The sequence below is a fragment of the Budorcas taxicolor genome, chromosome 14 (assembly GCF_023091745.1).
Source record: "Budorcas taxicolor isolate Tak-1 chromosome 14, Takin1.1, whole genome shotgun sequence".
NCBI lineage: Eukaryota > Metazoa > Chordata > Mammalia > Artiodactyla > Bovidae > Budorcas > Budorcas taxicolor.
This window is the reverse complement of record NC_068923.1, coordinates 63701983-63715950: the sequence shown is the minus strand read 5'-3', so window position 1 is coordinate 63715950 and position 13968 is coordinate 63701983. Positions and strand designations below refer to the sequence as shown.

General features: G+C 35.0%; 1 pseudogene; it reads right to left on the bottom strand.

Moving 5' to 3' along the window:
- Positions 1–404: 404 nt before the first annotated feature.
- Positions 405–503, bottom strand: LOC128059703 (uncharacterized; annotated as a pseudogene).
- Positions 504–13968: the final 13465 nt, after the last annotated feature.

Sequence of the window (13968 nt, the reverse complement as noted above, 5' to 3'; positions counted from 1 at the left end):
AGTTTCAGTTCTACAGGAGACATTTCAAAATAAAATGCAATGGAATGTGAAACCACTACCCTGTCTTTAAAAAAATTGTTATATTTGACATGATACATTTTGTAAAATGTAAGGTATATAACATACTACTTAGACTTATTTATATATTGTAATATGATTTCCATTGCTGCTGCTAAGTCGCTTCAGTCGTGTCCGACTCTGCGCGACCCCATAGACGGCAGCTTACCAGGCTCCTCTGTCCGTGGGATTCTCCAGGCAAGAATGCTGGAGTAGGTTGCCATTTCCTTCTTCATGATTTCCACTGAAGCAATATTTATCAGACCGTTTGACTATAGTATGTACTACTGTGTATATTTATTACACTGTGCCTGAGATATCTATACTTTACTTACTGTTTCAGAAAAAAAAAAAAAAAAAGCGTCATGAATTTGCATGTTATCCTTGTTCAGGGACCATGCTAATTTGTATTCTAATTTTAGTCTATGTGGTGTGGAAGTGAGCACTTGATATACTACCTTGAGTTACTGCAAATAAGATAAACTCTAATGAGCAGGTAATATATTAAAAGTCAAGGTAGTAGACTTTTTGCTCAAATAAACTCTTAAAAATATGAAGAAATCAAGGTAGTGGACTGTGATAACTGGTAACTGGTACAAAAATATAATTTATTATGTGTTTCTTAATTTAGAAGCATATTCAAAAAAGAAAAAGCCGTAAAGTTTCAGTAGAATTTCAGGGAGGATATTTACTGAAATAAAACCAGTAATGATGTGATTTTTGTACTATGCGTATATATATATATATATATTTTTTTTCTTTTTAATATTTACTCTACCTACTACTGACATAGACTAAGTAGTAATCACTATTCTTTGATTTTGGATTTGGCTATGTAACTTGCTTTGGCTAACTGGACTTTGGCAGATATGACAGAAGCTGAGAATTTCTCTCTTACATCTCTTTCACAACTATAGGAATATCATGCCCAGACTGGCTCTTGGGTGCAGGAGAAAGATACAAACTCTGGAAGCAGAAATAATTGCTCCTGTGTTTTCCTAGTCTAGACCTACTCTGAATAAATAACAGTGATTTTAACACAGTGAGTTTTAAAAATGTTGCAACGTTTATATGGCATAGCTAACTGATTGTACTGAGTTCAGAACACACTGAAAAATTCACATTTTTAAACATTATTTTGACATACTAGATTTCCTTAGCCTAGTATTATCACACACTGTTTAAAGCTTATCTTTCATGATCCTCTTCAAATGCCACTTTTCTCTGAAAGCAGCAATTATTTATCAACTTATATCAATTTTCCAGAACACAGCTTTTGTATTGTTTTGCAACACTAATAGATTATACCCTGTATTATAACTATCTGTGTATTTTTCATATATCCACTTCTGGACTGTACCTGTGAAGAGTGGTTTGGATCTCACTATTCTTCATTTTTAGAATCTAGATATTGGTTATTATGCATATTTCATGAATATTTTTGTAAGAAATATATAGGAAAAATGTATTTTGGAGTCCTAATCAAAAATAAAACCTTATTATTGCTTTATTAGAGGGGTAAGATAGGAAAATATGTAAATTATTAAAACAGCAAATATAAGCATAACTTAAACACATTACATATCAGTTTTGGACTCTTTGGCTTGCAGAGTTGAGGGCTCCTTAGTTGGTTTGACTTGATATGATCAAGTGTTTTCCTTCCTTTAGTGTGATTAGAAAAACCTCTTGTCTAACTCACTGATATTGAGGAGATATCTTCCTATATCGTAGCAAAACATTTGTTTAATGTACAAATGCTCTTATCCTGATGATAATGGAGTATTTTTTAAGCTACATTATTAAAATGCCTTAATGTATTTCTCCTGCTACAACTCTAGAATCCAATTCTAAATGTATCTAAATGGAGAATGGCATTTAGAATCCAGGAGCTGGACTCTGGGTGTGCTTGTTATTACACGGGTGCTATCCCACAAATAAACATGTCCAAATTTATATATCTAAGTATTTTGTGTGGATATAAATATATATCTCCACAATTGACCTTTGAACACAGGGATTGGGGTGCTAACCCTCATGCAGTCAAAAATCCTAGAATAAATTATAATTGGCCTTCTGAATTCACAGCTCCCCATCCATGTATTCAATCAATGATAGATCCTGTAGTATAACATAGTATTTATTGAGAGAAATCTGAATTTAAGTGGACCTATGCATTTCAAGCTCATGTTGTTAAAGGGTCAACTGTATACATACAATGCATGTTATGAGTGATATAAATTCATCATGCTTCTGCTGATGCTAAGTGACTTCAGTCATATCCAACTCTGTGCAACCCCATAGATGGCCCACCAGGCTCCTCCATCCCTGGGATTCTCCAGGCAAGAACACTGTAGTGGATTGCCATTACCTGCTCCAAAATTCATCATCATATATATATATATACATACATATGTATAAATTTGTATTAAAGTTGAATTCATATCCAAAATCACAGAGTTAAATGTAGCTGCCTACTTTCTTTACTTGTGAATTACTTCTTTAGCAGTGAGAAACCTGGTTCTTCTATGCTACAAGATATTTGAATAACTGCAGTACATATGCAAAACAATTTAAGAATTGCTACCTATATTCCCACATTCCTGCTTGAAACATATTTATTCAACAGTATTCAGGCAAGATATTGTTTTCTGAAGTTAGTAAAATATATTTTTCCCTTGTTCTGAACAGCATATAAATAATAGTTGTTCATTTGTTAGTATTGGTATTTCATTTTTAATTTCCCCACATCCTAATTGATTTTAACTGTTAATTTATTTGGGGAGTATGTTAATTGTATATGAAATATGGCTATGGCTCTGAAGTTTGAACTACACAAAAGATAAAGAGAAATATCACTTCCTCCTCATCTCTGCTATCATATTACCGATATTTGCTCTTTTCCATTTTGTTCCTATCCACCTCCGATAGGAAACCAAACACTTTAGCTTCTGGTTTATCCTTCCATCAGTGTCAGAAAATACATTCTCAATAAAAAGGTGCAGGCTTATTGAAAAACACAGGTGCCAAACCGAAGTAGCTATTAACAATTTCAACAGCAAAATAAATACAGTAGACCTTGATTTTTACCCAGAAAGCTGAAATAATTGTGAATTAATTAATATATAGGTACCACTTTTAAAATATATATTAACCAAAAAAGAAAAACAATATGTGTAGAGTGGAAGAAATAGGAGGATCAACAACACCAGTAGTAACATAACAGAAATTTGAGCCTTGTGAAGTGGCATGTTAAGAACTCAACATTAGCCCTGTGATATTTTTGACAAGAAAATACATAGTAGTGAAGAAGTCTCACACTCAACCAAATTCACTTACATTAGACACAGTGTTATCAATATTCTTTGAAAGTGTCTAGGTAATGAAATACAAACTCTAAGTAGTGTACAGACTAAAACTAAGGAGAAGTAACTAAGTGCAATGTGGGATCCTGGATCTGGTCTTGGAGCGAAAAGAAATGTTAGTAGAAAAACTGATGAAATGTGAATAATGTCTTTAGTTTATTTCATAGTATTATACCAGTGTTCATCTTCTGGTTCTAACAGTTACACTTTGTTATATAAAATGGAAATATTAGAGAAATCTAGAGGAGGGATATATGAAAACTCGGTACAAATTTTTAACTATTCTCTAAAGCTTTAAAAATATCTCTAATTTTCTTGTGATTCAATTACTTTATTAATATTTATCAAAATTGTGGGTAGCTTTAAATATATAATACCTTTCATGTCAAAATTTGGAGTGGGATCTAGTCATTTGATTCCAAGTTCAATAATCTTTCCAATACTCTATGTTCTTCCAAATTTTCTAGGGATATTTTGCTCACAGTGCAATTGATTTGCTAATACATTGTACCTCAAGCCTATTGTTAGGCATTATAAAATATGGGGCTCTTTTTTTTCTTTTTTAAGTAAACTCAAAATGGATTAAAGATCTAAATGTAAGACCAGAAATTATGAAACTCCTAGAGGAGAACATAGGCAAAACACTCTCCGACATAAATCACAGCAGGATCCTCTATGACCCACCTCCCAGAATTCTGGAAATAAAAGCAAAAATAAACAAATGGGATCTAATTAAAATTAAAAGCTTCTGCACAACAAAGGAAAATATAAGCAAGGTGAAAAGACAGCCTTCTGAATGGGAGAAAATAATAGCAAATGAAGCAACTGACAAACAACTAATCTCAAAAATATACAAGCAACTTACACAGCTCAATTCCAGAAAAATAAACGACCCAATCAAAAAATGGGCCAAAGAACTAAATAGACACTTCTCCAAAGAAGACATACTGATGGCTAACAAACACATGAAAAGATGCTCAACATCACTCATTATCAGAGAAATGCAAATCAAAACCACAATGAGGTACCACTCCACACCAGTCAGAATGGCTGTGATCCAAAAATCTGCAAGCAATAAATGCTGGAGAGGGTGTGGAGAAAAGGGAACCCTCCTACACTGTTGGTGGGAATGCAAACTAGTACAGCCACTATGGAGAACAGTGTGGAGATTCCTTAAAAAATTGCAAATAGAACTACCTTATGACCCAGCAATCCCACTGCTGGGCATACACACCGAGGAAACCAGAATTGAAAGAGACACATGTACCCCAATGTTCATTGCAGCACTGTTTATAATAGCCAGGACATAACAACTTAGATGTCCATCAGCAGATGAATGGATAAGAAAGCTGTGGTACATATACACAATGGAGTATTACTCAGCTGTTAAAAAGAATTCATTTGAATCAGTTCTGATGAGATGGATGAAACTGGAGCCGATTATACAGAGTGAAGTAAGCCAGAAAGAAAAACACCAATACAGTATACTAACACATATATATGGAATTTAGAAAGATGGCAATGACGACCCTGTATGCAAGACAGGAAAAAAGACATAGATGTGTATAACAGACTTTTGGACTCAGAGGGAGAGGGAGAGGGTGGGATGGTTTGAGAGAATGGCATTCTAACATGTATACTATCATGTAAGAATTGAATCGCCAGTCTATGTCTGATGCAGGATACAGCATGCTTGGGGCTGGTGCATGGGGATGACCCACAGAGATGTTATGGGGAGAGAGGTGGGAGGGGGGTTCATGTTTGGGAACACATGTAAGAATTAAAGATTTTAAAATTTAAAAAAAAAAAAAAGAAAGAAAGTTCATATGCCCTTTATTCTTGACTCTTCTAAAAATAACCCCTAAAATCCTCCATTTAATTTTGTGGTTATTCAATATTTATTTATTTGTTTATTTATTTTAAATATAAATTTACTTATTTTAATTGGAGGTTAATTACTTTACAATATTGTATTGGTTTTGCCATACATCTACATGTATCCACCACAGGTATACATATGTTCCCCATCCTGAAACCCTCTCCCTCCTCCCTCCCCATACTATCCCTCTGGGTCATCTCAGTGCACCAGCCCCAAGCATCCTGTATCATGCATTGAACCTAGACTGGCAACTCGTTTCATATATGATATTATACATGTTTCAACGCTATTCTCCAAAATAATCCCACCCTCTCCCTCTCCCACAGAGTCCGAAAGACTGTTCTATATATCTGTGTCTCTTTTGCTGTCTTGCATACAGGGTTATCGTTACCATCTTTCTAAATTCCATATATATGCATTAGTATACTGTATTGGTGGTTTTCTTTCTGGCTTACTTCACTCTGTATAATAGATTCCAGTTTCATCCACCTCATTAGAACTGATTCAAATGTATTCTTTCTCATGGCTGAGTAATACTCCATTGTGTATATGTACCACAGCTTTCTTATCCATTCATCCACTTATGGACATCGAGGTTGCTTCCATGTCCTGGCTATTATAAACAGTGCTACAATGAACATTGGGGTACACGTGTCTCTTTCTATTCTGGTTTCCTCAGTGTGTATGCCCAGCAGTGAAATTGCTGGGTCATAAGGCAGTTCTATTTCCAGTTTTTTAAGGAATCTCCACAGTGTTCTCCATAGTGGCTGTACTAGTTTGCATTCCCACCCACAGTGTAAGAGGGTTCCCTTTTCTCCACACCCTCTCCAGCATTTATTGCTTGTAGACATTTGGATCACAGCCATTCTGACTGGCGTGAAATAGTACCTCATTGTGGTTTTGACTTGCATTTCTCTGATAATGTGTGATGTTGAGCATCTTTTCATGTGTTTGTTAGCCATCTGTATGTCTTCTTTGGGGAAATATCTATTTAGCTCTTTGGCCCATTTTTTTGATTGGGTCATTTATTTTCCTGGAATTGAGCTATAGGAGTTGCTTGTATATTTTTGAGATTAGTTGTTTGTCAGTTGCTTCATTTGCTATTATTTTCTCCCATTCAGAAGGCTGTCTTTTCACCTTGCTTATAGTTTCCTTTGTTGTGCAGAAGCTTTTAATTTTAATTAGATCCCATTTGTTTATTTTTGCTTTTATTTCCAATATTCTGGGAGGTGGATCATAGAGGATCCTGCTGTGATTTATGTCGGAGAGTGTTTTGCCAATGTTCTCTTCTAGGAGTTTTATAGTTTCTGGTCTTATGTTTAGATCTTTAATCCATTTTGAGTTTATTTTTGTGTATGGTGTTAGAAAGTGTTCTAGTTTCATTCTTTTACAAGTGGTTGACCAATTTTCCCAGCACCATTTGTTAAAGAGATTATCTTTAATCCATTGTATATTCTTGCCTCATTTGTCAAAGATAAGGTGTCCATATGTGTGTGGATTTATCTCTGGGCTTTCTATTTTGTTCCATTGATCTATATTTCTGTCTTTGTGCCAGTACCATGCTGGTCTTGATGACTGTGGCTTTGTAATATAGCCTGAAGTCAGGCAGGTTGATTCCTCCAGTTCCATTCTTCTTTCTCAAGATTGCTTTGGCTATTCGAGGTTTTTTTGTATTTTCATACAAATTGTGAAATTATTTGTTCTAGCTCTGTGAAAAATACCATTGGTAGCTTGATAGGGATTGCATTGCATCTATAAATTGCTTTGGCTGATATACTCATTTTCACTATATTGATTCTTCTGATCCATGAACATGGTATATTTTTCCATCTATTAGTGTCCTCTTTGATTTCTTTCACCAGTGTTTTATAGTTTTCCATATATAGGTCTTTAGTTTCTTTAGGTAGATATATTCCTAAATATTTTATTCTTTTCATTGCAATGGTGAATGGCATTGTTTCCTTAATTTCTTTTTCTACTTTCTCATTATTAGTGTATAGGAATGCAAGGGATTTCTGTGTGTTGTTTTTATATCCTGCAACTTTACTATATTCATTGATTAGCTCTAGTAATTTTCTGGTGGAGTCTTTAGGGTTTTCTAAGAAGATGATCATGTCATCTGCAAACAGTGAGAGTTTTACTTCTTTTCCGATTTGGATTCCTTTTATTTCTTTTTCTGCTCTGATTGCTGTGGCCAAAACTTCCAGAACTAAGTTGAATAGTAGCGGTGAAAGTGGGCACCCTTGTCTTGTTCCTGACTTTAGGGGAAATGCTTTCAATTTTTCACCATTGAGGATAATGTTTGCTGTAGGTTTGTCATATATAGCTTTTATTATGTTGAGGTATGTTCCTTCTATTCCTGCTTTCTGGAGAGTTTTTATCATAAATGGATGTTGAATTTTGTCAAAGGCCTTCTCTGCATCTATTGAGATAATCATATGGCTTTTATTTTTCAATTTGTTAATGTGGTGAATTACATTGATTGATTTGCGGATATTGAAAAATCCTTGCATCCCTGGGATAAAGCCCACTTGGTCATGATGTATTATCTTTTTAATGTGTTGTTGGATTCTGATTGCTAGAATTTTGTTAAGGATTTTTGCATCTATGTTCATCAGTGATATTGGCCTGTAGTTTTCTTTTTTTGTGGCGTCTTTGTCAGGTTTTAGTATTAGGGTGATGGTGGCCTTAGTAGACTCTTTTTTAATATAGATCTTAGAATTGGAGGGCAGAGAAAAATAATTTAGAATATTTTATATTTCTTTCCTGTTTTAAGCTTGTTCTTAAAATTGGTTGTTTCAAAGTATCTGTGTGGTTTTATAACATCCTTTCTGCTTCTTTTGAGGACATTAAAAATCTTTACTAAGATAACATATATATTTTTAAAACACTATCAATACAGAACAAATAGTTATTAGTGCATATAGTGAAGAATTTCCTCGCGATTTCCAAAATTAGCACTTTCATTCTTCAAGCCATGTTTAAAATCATGCTTTCTTATGCTAAATTATGAAATAAAATAATACTATCAGGAATTATTGGATATTCTCATTTTCATTTTGATTTGGTGCATTTTCCAATGCCACATTTTTACTTGTTTGGTAGATTGCTGCTTAAATGCCACCAGTGCCTGTTAAAACATATATAAGATTAAGCTCATAATTACATGCTGAATTTTATACATAGTTCTATAGTGATATTGCTGTTAGTACTGATCTATTAGTTTATACCAGTTAATGAAATCAATATATTGCTGTGGTACCCAGAAATTAATCATTGGCTTAAAAAATCATCATTTGAGGATTCATCAGTAAAGTAAATGTTTTTAATAAATTAAAATTCTATGTTTAGAATCATTAGGCTAAATTTTATGAATTTATTTCCTGAGTCTTACATTATAGCATCTATAATGCCATCCTTTAAGTAATTGATTTTGCATGTGCTTCATTCCCATTTTGATAAGCTAATTGAGAAGATTATAATTGTCATTTTAACTTAAACCTTAAAGTGAAGTTACTTCTAAGAAAGATCCTGGATGGAAATACACAGAGACAAATCCATTTAAATAGCACATTACTTTGAGAATCCCACAGAGTTGAACTCAATAGGAGCTGTTGATAATGCAGACCCTGGGGACATACTTATTAGTCTGCCCACCAAGTGGACTGTGTGTGTGTTGTGAACTCTGTGGGTTAGCAATAGCCAATGATTTAAAGCTGGTAGAAGAGTCACTCTAGACATTTAAAATGCAGTTATCTACCCTTTTCTGGCATTTAAAATAAAATGAGTCAGTGTAAAGTTGGTGAAATAGATTTGAGACTCTCCAAAGTGATACATGAAGTTGTCATGTGGTTTTGTAATTCCAAGTTTAAGTTAAATATGAGTGTTTTAACCTTTCAAGGATTTCCTCTTTCTGCCAAGGTGGGGATGAGGGACATCAAATGTCATCAAATGTCAATTGAATGTTTATAGTTCTTGGTCTCCAGAAATAAGAAAGTAAAGAAAGGTATTCTGTCTCAACTAAAATGTGCACAAATAGAATAATTTCCAAATGGCTGATATGTAATAATGATGATAGAATGATGAAAAGATAAAAACTATTTTAAATTTAATTACAAAAAGAAATAAAATAGAAGGGGCACATTTTGATAGGGTGTGGCTTTCAGAATTTCAAGAAACAGCCTCTGAAAACGTGTGCCCTCTTGATGTCCTCAACTCTATCTTCATTCTCTCTTCCTCTGAGTTAGAGAATGTTAAGTGTTATTAACATATTAGCTTACTGTGTTACCTTTTATGTATACTAAAGAGAGATGTAAACCAAGTTAAACTTCCTTTCACTCTATTCATATGTGTACTATAGATAGCAGAATTTCTAGGTAGTTGCACAGAATTTGAATTTTAAACTATTTTAGACATCAATCCCAAATTCACCCATTATTTTTGTTCTCTTGGTCATCTCGCTGGGAATCTTGGAAACTGTAAGTAAACCTAAATTTTTCAAGTTTTTGTATTACTTGGAAATCTAGACAGTGAGATTCCCCATCCTCCACCATGGAAAATTATTATAATGTATTAAATGCCATAAGATATAAATCACACAGGATTTTCTAATGCAATTTACATAAAATCTGCAAGCTTCCTAATCAAAAGCAGTTAAGGAAAATCTGACAACAGTGCCATTAGAACAGGCAGAAGGGAAAAGCTTATCCACAGATTCATTTACAAGATGAAAGCACAGAGACTGCTGGACTCACAGAAACTTTTTTTTTCTATATTGTATAGCTGTGGTAACAGGATTAATTACTGGTGAATTATGACTCTTTTCTTTACCATCCCCCAAACAGGATATGTGTGATTTGAAGTCTCACCTTTATATGAACTTTAATACTTACCTCCAAGTCTATGTTAGTGTTTTCAGTCTTAAGCTATAGCATTTTTAAAAGTGAGAAAAAAAAATAAAATCCTCAAAAATTGGTTTTGCTTTAGTTTGGAATTATTAGAAATATAATTTAATTCATGTGGATTCTTTTGTTCTTGCTATAGTATCCACAATTAATTTGAGAGAGCTATACTCTCAAAGAATTACTGTGCATCAAGAGTTCTGAATAGTGCTTTGCTTATGTATTTCATTGAATCTTTTTAATAGTTTATTTGATCACTTTTATATAAAATGAAATACTGAAAATGTAATATCACACAGCTAGTAAAGCTGTGATTGGTTCCCCTGTGCTCTTCAACATTTCATGAGTGCATAAATTTTTATGAAATTGGATAAGCAATTAGATTAGCATTCATAGTCTTTAAAATTGTTTTTCCAAGACTCAAAGGAAACAGTTGTTGGTGAAGTGTACATTTTTTCTTCTTAATTCTCACAAAAAAATGAAAAAAAAAAAAAAAAAACCCAGAATTTTACTTACAGCGCTGCCAGCTGGACCTTTTATTCATAGCCTTAGGTTGACCAGCATATAGATGATTAAAATATTGTTTTCTCATAAGAATATTGTGGTTTCTGGACTAGAATTTTTATAGATCTAGTAAAAGTCCAAAGTAGTGATCACAACTCATGTTGTCTGACACAGTTTTGAGGAAGTCTTCATTAACTAAAAGAAAAATATTTCCCTAACTTCTGCTTGAACATGAGATACAACTATTAGGGAAATTGGACTTGAGAAAACCATGGAGGTTAAATTACTGGCCCATTAAATGCATCTCCTCATTTTATCACAATTTGTGTTATAAAAACATCTTTAAGTAATTGACACCATATATATCATTTTCTCGGAGAAGGCAATGGCACAACACTCCAATACTCTTCCCTGGAAAATCCCATGGACGGAAGAGCCTGGTAGTCTGCAGTCCATGGGGTTGCTAAGAGTCAGACACGACTGAGCTACTTCACTTTCACTTTTCACTTTTATGCATTGGAGAAGGAAATGGCAACCCACTCCAGTGTTCTTGCCTGGAGAATCCCAGGGATGGTGGAGCTTGATGGGCTGCCATCTATGGGGTTGCACAGAGTCGGACACAACTGAAGTGACTTAGAGGCAGCAGCAGCAACATATCATTTTCTTATGATCTATCCTTATTATCTCCCCTATCAGTAAATAAACCTGTGGAATTTGAAAGATAATATCACGTCCTACTTTGTCAAAAAGTTTACCTTTTTTGATGATCTCTGAAATGCAAATAAGGGGCTAAATTATTTGGATTATTTCCTGTAAACAATTCTAAGGTTAAAATATAGTAAGAAACCCAGTTGTTGGTGGTTGTTTAGTTGCTAAGTCATGTCCAACTCCTCTAAAATACCCAGTAAGGCTAACATATTTATATTAGAAGGCATTTAAGCATCATCATCATCAGTTCAGTTCAGTTCAATCGCTCAGTCGTGTCCAACTCTTTGCAGCCCCATGAATTGCAGCACACGAGGCCTCCCTCTCCATCACCAACTCCCGGAGTTCACTCAAATTCACATCCATCGAGTCGGTAATGCCATTCAGCCATCTCTTCTTCTGTTGTCCCCTTTTCCTCCTGCCCCCAATCCCTCCCAGCTCAGGGTCTCTTCCAACGAGTCAACTCTTCCCATCAGGTGGCCAAAGTATTGGAGTTTCAGCTTCAGCATCGGTCCTTCCAGTGAACACCCAGGACTGATCTCCTTCAGAATGGACTGGTTGGATCTCCTTCCAGTCCAAGGGACTCTCAAGAGTCTTCTCCAACACCACAGTTCAAAAGTATCAATACTTCAGTGCTCAGCTTTCTTTACAGTCCAACTCTCGCATCCATACATGATCACTGGAAAAACCGTAGTCTTGACTAGATAGATCTTTCTTGGCAAAGTAATGTCTCTGCTTTTTAATATGCTATCTAGGTTGGTCATAACTTTCCTTCCAAGGAGTAAGTGTCTTTTAATTCCATGGTTGCAATCACCATCTACAGTGATTTTGGAGCCCCCCAAAATAAAGTTTGACACTATTTCCACTGTTTCCCCATATATTTGCCATGAAGTGATGGGACCAGATGCTATGATCTTAGTTTTCTGAATGTTGAGCTTTAAACCAACTTTTTCACTCTCTTTCACTTTCATCAAGAGGCTTTTTAGTTCCTCTTCACTTTCTGCCACAAGGGTGGTGTCATCTGCTTATCTGAGGTTATTGATATATCTCCCGGCCATCTTGGTTCCAGCTTGTGCTTCTTCCAGCTCAGCGTTTCTCATGATGTACTCTGCATATAATTTAAATAAGCAGGGTAACAATATACAGCCTTGACATATTCCTTTTCCTATTTGCAACCAGTCTGTTCCACGTCCAGTTCTAACCGTTGCTTCCTGACCTGCATACAGGTTTCTCAAGAGGCAGGTCAGGTGGTCTGTTATTCCCATCTTTTTCAAAATTTTCCACAGTTTATTGTGATCCACACAGTCAAAGTCTTTGGCATAGTCAATAAAGCAGACATAGATGTTTTTTTTTCTGGAACTCTCTTGCTTTTTTGATGATCCAGCAGATTTTGGCAATTTGATCTCTGGTTCCTCTGCCTTTTCTAAAACCAGCTTGAACCTCTGGGAGTTCATGGTTTACGTATTGCTGAAGCCTGGCTTGGAGAATATTGAACATTACTTTATTAGTGTGTGAGATGAGTGCAATTGTGCAGTAGTTTGAGCATTCTTCCAGAGAAGGAAATGGTAACCCACTCCAGTGTTCTTGCCTGGAAAGTCCCATGGATGGAGGAGCCTGGTAGCCTAAAGTCCACGGGGTTGCAAAGAGTTGGACACTACTGAGCAACTTCACTTCTCTATCACTTTTCACTTCAGCATTCTTTGGCATTGCCTTTCTTTGGGATTGGAATGAAAACTGACCTTTTCCAGTCCTGTGGCCACTGCTGAGCTTTCCAAATTTGTTGGTGTATTGAATGCAATACTATCACAGCATCATCTTTCAGGATTTGAAATAGCTCAACTAGAATTCCATCACCTCCACTAGATTTGTTCGTAGTGATGCTTTTTAAGGCATCATAATTCTGTTTAAAATTTTGAGTAATGCACATTTTCAGGGAATGCCTCCTAAAAAGTAAAGTAACAATTACATTTTAAAGTCTGGAAAAAAATGTGTTCAACTTGACTAAAGGGCCAGTCAGGGTAGAGTACTACCAAACTGGCTGGACTATGTACTGAGGGAGGAAATCTTTAGAAACTCAGATTATGATTTTCATAATCCATAAATTTGTATTTTCTCTTTGAAACTTTATGTATTGTCATTCATATATTTTGACATTGGCTCAGTTGACAGCCAGAAGTGATAAGATTTCAGTATCCAAAGTTCGATCATTATTAGGAAGAAGACACCCAGGAGAGATTTTGTACATTGATTTAATCCAGATGCAAGTTTGCTAGGTGGTTGAACACAGAAAATCTTCCTAAACAGGTTAGAGGGCACTTATGGGGAATAAGTCAGTTTGTGAATGTTAAGCTTGTATGGGTTAGCATCTTCTCATGTGAAAGAAGCAGGCTGCAAATAATGTTTTAATTGAAATAAGTACCCTGACTATCTCTTGTCAAGGTAGTGATACTTACTGAATTTCCATCAGTTTTCCAGGTTTTTCCATCAGTACCCTCTTTAAGTAACAATAGTTTCATTTTTTTGGGGGGGAATTATCTACTCCCTGTAGAAAATTGTGTTT